The sequence below is a fragment of the Microtus ochrogaster genome, chromosome 18, assembly GCF_000317375.1.
Source record: "Microtus ochrogaster isolate Prairie Vole_2 chromosome 18, MicOch1.0, whole genome shotgun sequence".
NCBI lineage: Eukaryota > Metazoa > Chordata > Mammalia > Rodentia > Cricetidae > Microtus > Microtus ochrogaster.
Genome location: NC_022020.1, coordinates 55,850,245 through 55,867,199, shown reverse-complemented (window position 1 = coordinate 55,867,199; position 16,955 = coordinate 55,850,245). Strand labels below are relative to the sequence as shown.

Sequence of the window (16,955 nt, the reverse complement as noted above, 5' to 3'; positions counted from 1 at the left end):
AAGAACAAGAACAAGAACAAGAAGAACAAGAACAAGAAGAACAAGAACAAGAAGAACAAGAACAAGAAACCAAGAAGCAGAAAATAGCAAGTTTGGCAAGGCAATGAAGAGAATGACTCCTCATACATGATTAGGTGGGTGTGAAAATGGTACACAGATATAATATAAAAATGAAAGCAGTTTTTTTATTAATTAAGAACATAATCACGACAGGATAAAGCCATCTCACCTCTAGGTGTATGGCAACATTATTTAAAATAGCTGACAGGTGAAAGCAAATTATGTGTCCATCAGGAGAAAAATAGATAAACAAAATGTATGAACATACTTTTGAGGTTTGAATGTAAAATGTCCTCCATAGACTCATATAGTTGACTATTTGGTCACCAACTGGTTCCACTCTTTGTCTGGAAGTGTGGGAACTTTAGGAAGGTCTCTTGAGGAAGTGAGTCTCTAGGGTGGGCCTTGTTGCTTGGATCCACTTCCGGTTCATTTGCTGCAATGCGACCAGACTCTTTCCCCACTACAGTTATGCCCTCCCTGACTATGATAGCCAACATCATCTTAAACTATAATTAAAAATAAACCCTTCCTTCCCTACATTGCTCCTTCTCAGGTATTTGGTTATAGCAATGGGAAAAGAAACCAAGACAAGTTCAGTGGAATATTAATAAGGTTTTAAAAACAAATTCCGATATATTCCTTATCATAATTAAATTTTAAGGATATATGTGATCTTTACTCTCATTGAGGAAACTTCTCTTTGCAACAGACAGAGGCCCCTACAGAAAACCAAACCAGCCAGAATGCATAGTTGTGGATCCCAATCCCAGTGGATATGTCTACAAAACATTCATTCACCCAAGACTCAGAGAACGTTGTGGAAGGGAAGGAGGAGAAGGTAGAAAGATTGTAAGTGTTTGATGTGAGATTGTGTCTCCTATCAATATCAGGAGCTGTACCCCAAATTTCTCACCAACACAAATATCAAAACATTAGCTGAACAAGAATAACATAAATGAACATGCTGAACTGCACAAGGAAAAGTCCACAAGGCCTCAACTCTAGACAAATAACTCTAGGCAACTGGGAAAAGCTGGGAACGGAAGAATTGTGTGAAGAGCACAGCAATTGTTTGTCCAATAGCAAATGGTCAGCCCTGAAAACGTCTATACAGATAGCACTATATAAACTGAACCTTTACATATGTAAATTATATGCAAATATATACATATATGTTATAAGAGAGGTCATGAATTTGAAGGAGAGAGTGAAGTAAGAAAGCCATGTGTTTATACATGGCAGCATGAGTTAGCAGCTCTTATATTCTTTCTTGGTAAATAAGGAGACTAATATCCTATATAGGAAGGTTTGGAAGAAAGAAGGGGACAAGAGATATTGTAATTAAATTATATTCTCAAAAATAAAATATAGTTTTAAAAGGCATATACTGTGAATTTCCATTTACAAGACATATCTAGAAGAGTCAGGTTGGTAAAACCAGTAAGTTCCTAGAGAGCTGTCCAGGCTATGGAGAGAAAACAAGTGGAATTGCTGTTTAATGGGTACAGAGTCATTTCACAGGCTATGAAAGTACGGGAAGCTTCTCTCACAGCACAACGAACATCACAGTGCTAAACAGGCAAGGAGCATTTTTGTCACAATTAAATCTTTTAAACAACAAAAATAAATAAAGGCTTAGTAGCAGAGATAGAGAAAGTTTCTGAGTGTCACCCAGGGATTTCTTTGGGCCACACTGATTCATGCCTCATCTAAGAGCGTTGGCTCCCTCCTCCTTTGGTCCAGGAGAAAACACCTGATGAATCCCTGCCAAACACAACCTTGCCCATCTCAGTTTTATATCTGACACCTAAGGATTCTCAATACCTACCAAAAGCCACCACCCTCTCAGAGTTCCCATTTTATCTTTAGGTAGTTTTATATCCCCCAAATATTCCCACCCTAATCTACAAAACCACAAGACTTCAAGGAGAGCCTGAATAATCTCCCCAAGGCATTAAAACAACAGTAACAATAAAAACATGATCGTTAATAACTCCCACTGAAAAGAAGAATCATTTGGCCATTATCTAAAGATATTTGGGTTCCTGCGATCCTATTACTCAAAGCACCCCAGCACCTTTCAAGTTGGGTGCTCCCTGTGAATTTATCTACCTCCTTCCTAGGTATAAAGTTGTATCAATGTTTCTAACGTTGGTCTTGCAGCTCCACAAAAAATGATACATTCTTTACATCCACAAACACTGCCTTAAAAATCTTTATATCTTCACCACACCCACAGGCATTTTAGGAAATGTCTTAAACAAGATACTGCATGATTTATGAAGTCGGTTCTTCGCCAGTTTTCCCTCGCCCATTAGCCATGAACGCTATTTCAACTCTCTCAGATCCCTCTTCAAATTTCACTTGCTTAATGAAGCCATTCCAAAAAGGCAGTGAATGGGGCTTCTGGGACATAACAATGGAAATTGAAAGAAGCTGCCAACCACGTCAGTGTTGTGTAAATCATTCATCCTCCGCTGAGTACTTTTTACCCCGGCAATTTCTCAGTCTTACCTTGATTGTCAGTTCATGAAGCTCAAATTATGTCTCTATCTTCATTCTCTGCATCTGGGAAGGGATAATTGATACCAGTTGTTACGTTTGCAATCTCTCTCACTGTAAAGACTTCCTGCACTCTTGCTCCTCTGGGCCTCTCTGCTTAGTTATTCAATATTATTGGGTATCCTGGACATGGCGGTATGAAAAACGGGACTTGGAGAGGTCATTTAATTAGGAATTTTAACTCTCGTTTTGCTCACTCTGCAGTTATCTGCCCGTCCTTTATTGATCCTGGGTCTCCATTTCTTCATCTATTAAAAATAAGTGTAGCAGAAACACCCAAGATTATATCTTCATCTCCTAGTGTACAATCAAGCTTCCATTAGAGCAGCCAAAATCACATATGTTTAAATAGAAGCTTCTATCCCTCTACTCCCCCATCCCCACAGTGTAGAGAAATGTAGCTAACAGAGAAGTTTTGTCATTCTTATTAGACTTCAACTCTAAGGCTAAAATGTGTGGGTCAGAATGCCACCATTAGGTCAGCTCTCCCTTAGAAGAAGGCACAAGGGTAATGTGTATTCATTGTCTTTATGATCATGGTCTCCAAGTGGTACCTGGCTCCTCGGCTAGAAAGTGACTGTCATGTGTATTAAAAGGCATATGGGAAATGCAGTCTCTACCAGCGTGCTCATGCAAAGGCATGTGGGAAACATAGCCCCACCAGGGTTTCAGCCCAAAGTCAGGTGTTCTTCATTTTAAACATTAACAGAATGTCTAGGCTTCCTCTAAAGGTGTTAAGAACTCTTAAGGTTCTGTTGTTACCTAGTTTGCCAGAACAGAAGTTTGCTTTACAGATTCCCGAACATAGGCAAAGACCCAGGACCCCTGGCTCAGCGTGAAAGTGTGACTCACCGAGCCGCAGGCAGTTTTTGTGTCAGCTAAACCTGCCTCCCACCATTTCCCACCGGCAAGTGCAGATAGATGCCTGCACATACACTAACTATGTCAGAATTGGCTGTACTACAAGAGAAAAACTTTCTATTTATAGAATCCAATGTTTCCAGAATGACAAGAACATGCCTACCTTTTGCTCTAGAGCTAAAAATCGTCTCTATTTTTCAAGGCTGTTTGTTACAAAAGCATCTCAGGATAGTTCAGGAGCCAGGCATCATGGTGTATGCTTGTAATCATAGCATGAGGCAGTAAGGTAGTAAGTTCAAGAACAGCCTGAGCTACACAGCAAGACACTGTCTAAAAACCGATGGGTGAAGGGGAAAGGAGAGGGGAGTGTAGAGAGAGCCCGCCTTTTGGGGGCGGGACGGCCTCGGGCAAATGTTTATAAACTGGGGGGCACAGACGCTGGGGCCCCCTTCCTGTTTCCTGTTTCTGGGCATCGCGGGAACTCCGGTTGCGTGAGTGTGCTATTTACATTAAAGTTGTATAAGCTTATACCAATTTGTCTGTATTAATCCGATCCGCCTTCAGGGGAGAAAAAGAGAGGGCGGAGGATATCTATCACCTCAGGCATAGTATGTGTAGACATGCAAGGGACATGGAGGTAATTATTTTCCAATATAAAATACTATTGAGAAGGTAACATGATTCTAGGACCAGGGAATAAGCGCATGTCAGGACTTCTCCAGGGAAATTGGGATGTAGGGTCCCTGGCAGAGGCCCTTTTCCTTTGCCATATCTTCTAATTCTATAGTATTTAGTATCTAAAAAAAAAAAAAAAAAGTGTGCCTGTTAAAGAACAAGATGTACTTAAATATAACCATACCAAAATGTAGACATGCACAATGCTGACAAATGGCTCCTAAAGTCTAAACCCCGGGCTTAAGGTGACGAATTAATTGAGTGTGCACTGATGCGAAAGTTATTATTCAGTGGGAGGGCCCTTGACTGGAACACCAGGCACTTAACATCTGGGTTCAGATTTCCTATTAACTTGATTTCTGATCTTCAGCACACCACTTAACATTTAACCTCAATTTGTTTATTCTGTTTAATGAGGTGCTAATGTCTTTCTCTGTGTCTCAAGTTTGACTTGAACTAAACCATTAATCACAGTTGAAAACTTGGGTGAACTATGGTTACTGGACAATGCTTCTGACTGTGCCACCTGTACGTCCAGGTCTCTGCGCTCTTCTGGCTTCCTTTAGGAGGCATCATTTTTTCCTGTGTGCAAGAGAATAGAATACAATCTTCTTTGCTTTAATTCCTTATAAAGTTTTGTCTAATTTCTGGGTAAAGTCAAAAGGAGCTAGAGTGATTTGTTAACAAACTAATCCCATTTGAAACTACCTACAGCATGTCACAAGTTTATATGTCACAAGAATTTTAGTTGCTGTCCCGGAGCAGAGAGAAAGTGTTGAAGGTAATCTCCATGTGGCCGCAGAAGGAGAGGTTGGTTGCTCTCTTGCCAAGTTCTTGCCATCTTTGGTATGAATCCACCCCCCCCCCGCCCCGCTATCTAATTCTTTTCTTTTATCTAATTGCTTCTACAGACAATTAAGCATGTGAATCTCTTTAATCCTATCTTCAATAAAAAAAAAAAACCTACAAAACACTTCCCCTACTAGATTATCTCCTTTTTATCGATGATCTTCTGTCAGTGCCACTAATTCTTAGGTGCTTTCATGTTTTAATTAGTTTTCAATATTGGTTCTCAAGTTATCACAAAAGGTTTTATAGACTTCCCTGTGAAAGCAGGGTGGGGCCATCCCTGCCTATCTGCTTCCTTCCTGGTCTCCAGCCTTGTACTATTTTGAGCCTCATTTTATTTTCAATGACATTATTTTCTCAAAAAATAATGTCTTCTCAAATTAGTTTTAGAGGGTTTTATCTCCAAATACTCTGCTTAAGTTGAATCTTCCAGTTGTGTTTTATGGATTTTGTTTCTTTAAAATATTCCTAGTTTTCTGGGCACGTTTTGTTATGACTTTTCAGTATCTTTCTAATAAATGCTCTCATTTTATTACAGTTTCATGCATACAATTTAGTTTTTATTTCATTGTTGTTTTTATTCAAGGTAACCAATAGGCGCAGTTTAAGAAGTAAAAACAACATAAGGGCTCATGGAGAAAACCAGCAATACTATTTTCTATGCCTCCCTCCCTTTGCCTCTTAGCCCCTAGAGGCAAAATCTAACTGCTTGCATTTTGTTTTCTTAGGGCCCAACTCCAAATACTTAATTAGCACACTTATACCACTCTTTCTTATCTGTCGAGCTCCTACATGATAAATAAAATTCTCTCTCTCACTCAAATGACTCCACACCTCCTCATCTCTCTCTAGTTATAATTTTATTACTATTTTTTTTTTTTACTTCCAAACATCTCTGCAACAACTACAAAAATAATTTTTTGGATCATACCTTGGGCCTATGCATAATGATCTCGCTTTATTAAACCACAGGACAGGCAGCTGCCTTGCTCTAGGCAACAGTCCCCGCCCACTGCTTAGTTCTTTCAGCTCCACATATGATTTCAATCATCGCAGGGCTTGCCATTGCCCACTGTTCAGTAATCTTAGTCCAGGCTCCCATTGTTTATCGCTTGACTGATTCTGAAAGATAAAGATCAGTGATAACTAAATTGCTGAGGAATGCTAATGCTGTAAGTGACTCGATTTCCATTTTGATCTTCATGTTCTCCCCTTAGATACAATATTTTTGGAATCACTTCCATTGAAATCTTTTTCTTTCTTCCAGTTTAGTGGACATTTCTAAATCCATGCTTCTATTTTCTCCACTTGTATTTTCTTTCCCTTCTCTTCCTCCAGAAGAAGTATCTTCCTTCTCATTTCATAATATGAACTAATTGTTTGCTAGACCTGGTAAGCAGACTTCCCTTTACCACCAGCCGGTTTGATGCCTCTGCTTCTTTCCATAATCATTGTTATTTATATGATGTAGGGAGGAGTGGTACACACACACACACACACACACACACACACACACACACACACATGCTACATTTCCTTTGACGCTATCAGAGCTCTACTTTGTAGACTCAATTCACTCCTTCCACCTTTCCCTGACTTCTGGGATGGAGCTCCCATAATCAAGTTTGTGTGATGTCCCTCTAATCTCCGAATCCTGTTTTCTGCATCTTCTTTCTTGGTTTGTTCCCTCATTTTTCTAAAAAAAAAAAATGCCCTCAAGTAGCTCCTTAAGAAAGGGTAGCTCAAGAGCTCAGGGAGTCTGAAAAAAATGCTTTTATTCTACTAAGGCATTTGCTGTACCAGTTTTCATCTGCAAGTACCCAGTGCTATTGATAAAAGCCAAAGTCTTAGTTTCCCCCAAAAGAGTAACTCTCCTTCCCATAGCATCCATCAACTACCAATAGCTCCTATGATGGAGTAAAGTCTAGGATTCATTTCTCACCCATGCTAAAGTTTTAATTGGCTTGACCTTCCTTATCCAGATAACCCCAGCTGATGAAAGTTATGTGCAACAGTCATGTCATGTCCAGAAGTCAGTATTTCATATCTTTCTACCCAACCTGCCATAAAGTTCCCTGAGTCTTGGATAATGGGCAGTTAATATTAATGACCCACACACAGCTTACCACTCAGAGTTTGTTATTCTCAGCTCTTTGACCAGTTGTACTGGTTGATCATGTCCCAGCAGAAATCCTCATTCCCGTTTGCCAATTGGGAGCAAATGTTGGACACAGGGTACTATTAATGACAATAAAATGTTTTATATTACATGTAATTTGGAAGGGTTCGGGAATATTATTTTAAGCTGTGTGACTTTTGTTTAACTCTATGACGCTGTGATTTTTTTTGTCTATGTAAAACACTTGATGGTCTAATAAAGAGCTGAATGGCCAATAGTAAGGCAGGAGCAAGGATGGGGGACTGGCAGACAGAGAGTATAAATAGACGGAGAAATGGGAGCAACGAGAGAACAGGGGGAGAAAGAGTTCAGGGGTCAGCCACCCAGCCAGTCATAGAGTATGAGTGAAAGTAAGATATACAGAAATAAGAAAAGGAAAAAGCCCACAGGCAAAAAGTAGTCAGGCTTTAATTTAGATTAAGAAGAGCAGGCAAGAAACAAGTCAAGCTAAGGCCAGGTGTTCATTGCTAAGAATAAGTTGCTGTGTGTGATTTATTTGTGAGCTGGGTGGTGGGCCCTCTAAAAAGTCAAAAGAGGAAAGCATCATCCCAACAGGGAGCAATACGGCAGATTGTTTTGTTTTTTTTTTATTTTGTGGACAGGAAATGAAAATAGAATGCCTTCTTTCTTTCCAACATACCTAGCTTCAAGTACTTGGGATAGCAATGCAAAAATGAGGACTAAGATAGACTCTGAGCATTGTTCAATTACAATCAAAACATAATAAATTATTATTCTGTATGAGGATTTTCATGCAAAGTAAGACCCAAATTCACTTCCTACTTTCTACTACCATGCTTACATACAGCACACAGTCAGAAAAGTATAGTGTCAATGCCTCAGCACAGCTGGTAAGGGTTCTAGTGCTGCTGTTGTCCACTTTGTCACAGCAAACTTTAACTGCATTCCTTCCTGGCTGTAAACAAGTTACAGCCACAAAATATATATTTAATATCCAACTTCATTGTTGAGAGAACATTGTTTTTAAATTTTTAAATACTTAAAGCTTTGGCATGCTTTTTAAAAACAGAGTTGAGATTTAGTCATGGCAGGACCCAACTCTAATTTCAGCACCCAAGAGGCTGATGCAGGAGGATCAGGAGTTCAAAGCCAACCTTAGTCATAGAGCAAGTTCAAGGCCTAGTTGAAAGAAATGAAAACTTATCACTTTTAACATACAAGATCTAAATAAATAATAAAAATGTGAAATATTTAAGCAACTCACAACAGGAGAATACAAATATTTCAGTTGGAGTAAAAGAATAAAAAAAACAAACAAGAAAATATCAAAAAAACCACTATATTAATGCTATGTGAATTATAGACTTACATAGAAACCTAGGCAAATCCCTGAGCCATGAAAGTACTTGGTCAATTCAAATTTGCAAAGCTGCTTAGCTTCACTAAAGTGTTGCAGGAGGTGGCTGCTTGTTTGTCCCAACTGCCTGGCTAGCTTAGCCCCGAAATAGCCTCAAAGACACTGTATTAATTAAATCATTGCTTGGCCCATTAGCTCTAGCATCTTATTGGCTAACCCTTACAATCTAGCAATCTGTGTATTGCCACATTGCAGTGGCTTACCAGACAAAATTCCCAGCCTCTGTCTCTGGCAGCTCTGTGATCTTTCTCCTACTCTGCTTTCTTCCTCCCAGAATTCAGTTCCATCTTCCCCACCTACCTAAGCTCTGCCCTATCAACAGGCCAGAGCAATTTCTTTATTAACCAATGAAAGCAACACAAAGACAGAAGGACCTCCTATACCACTAAAGGTCAAATGAACGTGAGTTACAGTATGGAACTATAACATATCTTACCAATAACAATTTAAGATAACAGCACTTATGAAAATATTGGGAAACATGTACTTACACTTCATTAGTGTGAATAAAAAAATTATAGAATTTTTTAAAAAATTTAGAAATGTATATCAAAATATATTTTTTCCATACCATTTGCATTAAACAATCCACTTTAAGGAAATTGTTAAAAGTTTATTGACATATCTAAGAACTCATGTTTGTGTGGCATTGTCACGGAACATCACAGAAGAGGGAGTGAGAAATTTCTAACAGCCGGAATCCCAGGAAGTCTGCTGTGAAGCTGTCTCTCTTAGAATGGGCTACATGAATCATAGCAGAACATTGGTGACATCTGTGGACATGTTGACATGGAAGAGGGAAGTTTCATGGGGTCCCAATACTAAGCAAAGAACTACTGGCATCAGATGACACTGGTGGGAGAAGAAGAATTAGTCTTTCCCAGGAATGAGCCCCTTTATTGACTGTCCAGCTCAGAGTGGTCAATCTTGAAGCCATAAAAATGTATACAAAAAAAAATAGACTCTGTAGGTTGAACATGTGTGTGTGTGTGTTTGTAGATATGCATTCAGATGTATGTAACAATAATAATCAAAGGAAAAGGTTATCAACTTAAGAGTATGAGAACATGATAGAGTTTGAGGGACAGTGGCTGAGAGGGGCTGGAATGGGAAAACACAGGATGGAAAAATGATAGAATTGTATTTCAATTAAAAAATGTTCCTTATTCGTTTATTGTTTATTACTGATTCTTTGTGGGTCTTACATTATGCATCCTGACCCTCATCCATCTCGTTCCTTCATATTCGTCCTCTACCCTTGCAACCTCCCTCACAAATTAGAATAAATTTGAAAGAAAAAACAAAAACTAAACTAAAAACAAACAAAAAAAGTCTTGGTGGGTGTGGAAGTTCAGTGTGACACAGAGAGTCACACAGTACACCCTATAGTCTGTACATCTTTACTTGTAAGTGTTCATTGCAGTGGGTCATTGGTCTGGTTCAAGGATGCAGTGGATGAGCCGGCTGGGGCAGTACTGGAGAACTTGCCCTGCTGATGACAATGAGAGAAAGCTGGAAGGCTGACTAACCAAGCTACCGCCCAGGTCCTGAACTAGGGCTATGAGTGAGCTATGAGGTTTTAGGTTGCATTGGCAGTGGCAGCAGAACAGCTGATTCGCTGTGCAAAATGAATGGTTCAGTAGAGCAAGTATTGATAAAGCAACCTCCAGATCATTATAATAATTTCATGTGTATGTGCGAGTATATTCAATTTCCCACAAAATCTGTCTTGGGCTATCTTGCTTGAATTTTCACTAAGAGATATTAATTTTATAGACAGAACAACTTATAAAGACAGAGTGGTCACGAAGATACATATGCATGACCCCAGCACTCAGAAAGCTGATCAGGAGGGTCCTATGTTTAGTTTGGACTGCACAGTGAAGTCTAGACCAGTATGAGCTACATAACAAGATTCCATATCAAAAACAAACAAGCAAAACCACCAAATCAAGGAATGATCTTCAAAATCTTGAATTAGACATGAATTATCTGACTATCAATATCGCCAAAGCACAACCTGATTTCAAACACTGTCATCCAGAGATGGAAGATTGGTACATGTTGCCAATGTAGGCCATTTCTACTTTCAACATCACAGAATGCAATGTGACAAAAATAGTCACTAATGATGAGTACTTAAATAAATCCATCTACTTAATCCATGTAGCTACTCAATAATGCAATCTAATCACTGCGCACTTGATGGAGATTATAGAGTTGGGAACTGAAATAAGAGATTGAATGCAAGCAGGTCGCACTCCAGTACCTGGGAGCTGAAACCATTATCAAATAAATGCTCACATCCAGGACATGACCAGATTATCCATTATTATATCATACAAACCAGTTCTTTTCTGGTTATCGACTCTTTAATAAAACACAATTTATATTCTAATTATATATATATGTATAATTTATTTCTAATAATTACACACATAACATTTTAAGTTTAGATATATTACTAGCAAATGTGGTAGTTCATATATATATATATATATATATATATATATATATATATATATAAACTGTTTTCATGTGTCAATTCAAGTCAACACAGCACATCTCCTCTTCTGAGATTTTGTTTACATGATGCAAATTTCTCATTTCTGTGATATGTCACAGAGAAGATGTTGGTCAAATCATAATTAATGCTCTCTTTTAAATACTTTTAATTTAAGTTCATTTATTTATTTGGAACATGCACAAATGTAATGCACATGATCATTGTCCAACTTGGAAGGAGTTGTTTCCTTCCTCCCACCACACAGGTCTGAGGAATTAAACTTTTCATCAGCTTTGGAAAAAAGTTCCTTTACCTGCTGAGCCACCTCACCAGCCCTATGCTGCTTTCCCCCTGCAGTCCAAATTGACCAATAACTTTTGAAAACAATCTCTTAAAACAGTAGCCATAAATGCACAATAAAAGGGCCAAAGACCTTTTCTCTCAAGTTTGATAGCATCAGGAAGCCAGGTTCAGGAGGGATTGTGCACAATAAATTGGAACTGATCACAATTCAGTGAATTCTATACTCCCACTGTCAAGTAATTTCAATGGTTCTTTTTCCAGTTGTCTTTGAGAATAAAGGAAAAGCAAATCTTCAGCTGTTATACTTTTATGTAGCATCTTGTCTAGCGTGTTTTGTAAATACTGGAGGAGCTTTGGCCAATTTGACATGGAACTGGGTTACAACCTCTGCTTCCAAACATTGTTTTTTAACTTCTGCTGACGGTGTTCTAGTTTTATGTGATCACACTGAAATCAAAACATTATGCGAATAAAATGTAAAAAAATTCAGGCCAGCTCTCAACACTGTTGAGCATACATCAAATAGGCATGACATGACTCCCTTACACCAGCAGAGACACAGGTAATACAGCATGCTAGTGCTGAAAGTGAGATGGAAAAACCCACTCAGAGTTCACCTCATTACATAATGGAAACAAATCTGGCCACTAACACTTGACCAGTTTCTTAAAACGATGCTGATTCCATTACATCCTATGTTTCTTTCATTAAGGCTTACAAGCAGTGACTTAGGCTCCATACGCCTTAAAATTTTTTAAAAAAAATGTTCTTCCCTTATTAAATAACTCGTACAGTCTCAAACAGTCTCAATTATTGGTGTATATGGGCAGAAGACTTCTATTCTTATTCTGTATTCTGTATGTTGCCCATTTTCATCAAGCTGAGATAAACCTTACTTCCTTCAAACAGCTGGGTTCACAACTCAATTTAAAAACCTTCATTTTAAAATAGCTTCACTCATTAATTTTGAAATTAAGCTCTACTTGTTCTTGACATGTCAATGCTAAAGTCCTCAAATATACATGAAAAAGTTATTATCTTATTCTTCTTCAGTGTTTAAAAATTAATAATAGTGAAAATCCAATTTTCAATTGGCCACATTGTAGAATCAGCTAGTAAATGGAATCAAGTTTTAGGTTCAGGTAGTGTTAGTCATTTTAGCTCCCTTTGAAGTTAGACTCAATATTTGTAGCCCATTGATAGGATGCCATTAAAGTCTGCTTGGTGAACAGCCTTGGGGATATTTCCATGCTAAGCCACTGAAATGAAGGGGGTCTCCTCAGGGTAAAGCTTTTCTTGAGAAATTTGACTTTCTGCAAGAATCAGTTTCAGTCCCTGCAATACTAATAGAAGCACCTCTGTGGTGTTTTCCATCTAGTTTTATTTGGTGTTTTTGTTGCTGCATTGTTTAGTTCTTTCTTTTATGTTTTGAAATTATAATAATGGCATCAATTATTCCCTCCCTCTAAACCACCCCATAGTCCCATTTTTTCTCTCTCAAATTCACAGCCTTTTCATCAATTGACGTTACTTACATAATGCACATATATACATATGCTCAAATACATAAATATGCTTTTATATTGTGCTTCTGATTTTAGTTTGCATATGAATCATGCTTTGTGCCACCTCTGCTAGAAAACTCAGGACAATCCAGTGTTACCTTTAACAGGCACGATTTGTCCATACACCTTCTGATTTTCACTTGATGTGCAAGGAAACTGAGTTTTCACAGAGTTCCTACAGGAACACTAAGGCGTATAACCCTATCTGATTACATCATAACCAAGTCAGGACATGGAGGCTGAAGAGACAGCTCAGTGGTTAAGAGCACTTGCTGCTCAACCTTGCGGACCTGCGCAGGATCTCAGCGCCTTTGTTATGAAAGCTTGCAAACACCTCTGACTTCAGCTCCAGGGAATCTGATACCCTGTTTTGAACTCCAGGACACACACATGCAGATATGCACACAGACTTATAGACACATAGACTTTAATAAAAAATAAACCAAAAAAGAAAAATATTACAGAATATTGTAAAGATGCTTCAGCAGGTGTATCACATTCTGAACTTCCTGAGAACTTGAGTTTGGTTCCCAGCATTCGTATTTAGGAATTGACAACTACCCCAACTCCTGTCATAAGTGACACAATACCTTCTTCTTAGTATTCCACCACTGCCATGTGTGCCTACAGGACACTACTGCTCAATAACTCTACTGCCCAAGAAGGCACTAGCAGGTATCTGAATACTAGACATGCACTTTGAAGATTTTTGTCAGAAATAAAGAACCATAGCTGATGATTGATGAGAATGAATGTTTCCTCGGTTGTTTGCCTTGAAGAATCATTCACAAGATGAAGAGGAAAGGAAACTGAAAAGGAAATTACATGCCACAAGGAGAGGGTTGTCATCTCAGGTTGAATAATGTCATTATTGAAAGTTAAATGCCAGGTATTTATGAGTATATAGACATGTAAGAAATCTACTGGATACTATCAGAGATATATACGTAAAAACTCCCAAATAAATGTAACATCCCACAGTGACCATGATGAACCCCAAGAGACCAATTTTTCATGTGCAGCCTGCAATCAGCAGCCTGTTTGATCTAAGTGGTTAGAGATCCCTTGGGTTGAGGATAATCTTCAGTTCAGTTTTATTCAAAGGCAGCTTGCAGGAATTATTTTTCTATGCTTTACTTTATTTCAATGCTTTAACTTGAATGTGTGTTGTTAGTGTATTCCTTGTGAACAGTTCCCCCACACACAATGGGCAGAGTTTTTCTGATTATTTTCTGTTTCACATGAATAAAAATCTATTCTTAGTTTTTCAGTGTTCACAGGAATCATTCGAGAATGTGCAGCACAAAGCCTCATCCCTCAATTTCATCCTCATGTCCCTTCTCTAATGTACATCAGCGGAATGATGACATGCAGGATCATATTTCATCAGCACATGTCTTTCTCCTAATGTATTGGGCTTCGTGCCATCACTTTTAGACTGACATAAAATCCCTGGTGAGTGAAAACTCATAAATAATATTACAATTAAAAATAAAAGATTACTTATGGGGTACCAAGTATATTTAGATGTGACTTTTAAATGGCAGGTGTCTGACATTTTTCAGATCTCAGATATATCTATCATGTGGGTCAGGAAGGAAGTAGGCACACACTTTTTAAAAAAAAAAAAAAACTCCTCTAGCTGTTCTTGGTTCTTTTAGAAAGAAACAGGCTCAGGTGACAAACTTCCATCCAGACTTAACAGCATTAAGGTTTGCTGTGGAAGTTTGCTTAACTTGCACTTTTTGAGATGATAAATGTTTTTCTTGGTTTTTTAACCTTCTCAAGGTAACAAAAGGGGTGGAGCCGAAAGGATCATCATCTTTGTACCTTCTGCAGATGCCCCCATGTTCATGATGTGTGTGAACCATGACAAGTATGACAATTCTCTCAAGACTGTCAGCAATGCTTCCTGTACCGCCAACTGCTTATCCTCCTTGGCCAAGGTCATCCATGACAACTTTGGCATCATGGAAGGACTCATGACCACAGTCCATGTCATCGCAGCCACCCAGAAGACTGTGAATGGCCCCTCTGGGAAGCTGTGGTGAGATGGCTGTGGGGCTCCCCAGAACATCATCCCTGCATCCACTGGTGTTCCTACCAACAATGTGTCTGTCGTGGATCTGACATGCCACCTGGAGAAAGCTGCCAAGTATGAAGACATCAAGAAAGTGGTGAAGCAGGCATCTGAGGGCCCACTAAAGGGTATCCTGGGCTACACTGAGGACCAGGTCGTCTCCTGTGACTTTAACAGTGACTCCCACTCTTCCACCTTCGATGCTGGGGCTGGCATTGTTCTCAATGACAACTTTGTAAAGTTCATTTCCTGGTACATCAATGAATTCAGCTACAGCAACAGAGTGGTGGACCTTATGGCCTACATGGCCTCCAAGGAGTAAGAATCCCACCCTAAACCACCCATCCCAACAAGGACACAAAGCAAGAGAGAGGCCCTCAGCTGCTGAGCAGTCCCTGTCTTAACCCCTGACACTGAGCATCTCCCTCACAGTTTCCATCCCAGACCCCCAGAATAACAGGAAGGTCTTGTGGGCCCTACTCTCTTGAATGCCATCATGAAGTTCACTGCACCCAAAAAAGGACATGTGATAATTTCTCTTTGACAGGTCATCTCAACAAAATAATAATAATCTTATCTCAAAGCAAGAACACTTCGCAAAAGTCATTGCTTCCTCTGGACAGTAACTAAAGAAGAATAGTATACACATGGTTTTATCTAACAAGAAAGAAGAACCTCGTAACACATTAACCATAAATATTTAGTTGTTCAGAATGCGGGAAATCCTAGTTGGAGATGCTTCCTTATGCCATGGATGTAACTTGAAAGAAACAATGTCAAGAGGATTGATGAATCCCTCCGAAGATGGAGGGAGGACGGAGCTGAAACTGTCTCTGTGAATGTCATTAAGGAAATGAAATGCATTTGTGTGCAGGTCTGCAATGCAGCAGAGACACTTTCCCACGTAATTCACCGCCACATCTGACAGTCTGGCCATCATTATTGCCAAACAACAAGAATAGCAAGAATCAATGCAAATGTGGCAGACTTTGAGGACATTTGTCCCTACTGGTCCAAACCAGAAAAGGAAGAAGATGAAAGTAAACCCAAATCAAGAATGTCCAGCACATATACTGATTATGTTCAAATGTTGCATCTGTGTTTTGCACATAGGCGTAAACATATGATACAAGCTGTGATCTTGATATGGAATGAGAAGACAGAATGATTCAAGAGGCCTGAATACAACAGAACTGAAAGGGGCCTGGAAAAGGCGTCATAGTATTCCAACTCATTGGAAAATGATACTCTAGCCTTGGTGAGCAGGGACAGCACCGTGAGCCTGAGTCACAGTCTGATGAGAAAGAGCCTGCATGTTTAAGCTTACTCAGCAATTCTCCCTCCCCCACTCCCACCGAAGACTAAGGAAAGGAGTTTGAATTGTCCGCCTATCAATGGAGGGGGACATTGTAGGCCTGCTCTTCCTCTCAGTCTCACAACTTCTTGAATTATAGGCATGCACCGCCATGCCTAGACCAAACTGTCCTTCCTATATACATAGCTTTCTTCCAACAAGTAAGATATAGTAGATATATATCTCATTGCTCTAGAGCAACCCAGACAGAAATAGGCAGTACTTTGTTTAACAGTAGTAGACACTGACTAGTCGACACTGGTCCCACGTGGCTATCCATCATCTGAAATGCAGGTCACCTGACACAAATACACTATAATGACAAAACACTAAATTTCAAAGACATCCTAAAAAAAATTTTATGTAAGAATACAGTTATTTGAATAACCCAAGTCAAATAAAATATATTAGTAAAATTTATTTTCCATTCTTTCTGTTTTCATGGGACTGCTAGAGAATTTTGACTGTGTTATACTTCTGTTAAAAACACTGCTTTGAAAGCCGGGCGATGGTGGCGCACGCCTTTAATCCCAGCACTCGGGAGGCAGAGGCAGGCGGATCTCTGTGAGTTCGAGACCAG

General features: G+C 39.1%; 1 pseudogene; it reads left to right on the top strand.

Moving 5' to 3' along the window:
- LOC102000901 overlaps positions 1-15,343 on the top strand; it is an 18,668-nt pseudogene extending 3,325 nt beyond the window's left edge.
- Positions 15,344-16,955: the final 1,612 nt, after the last annotated feature.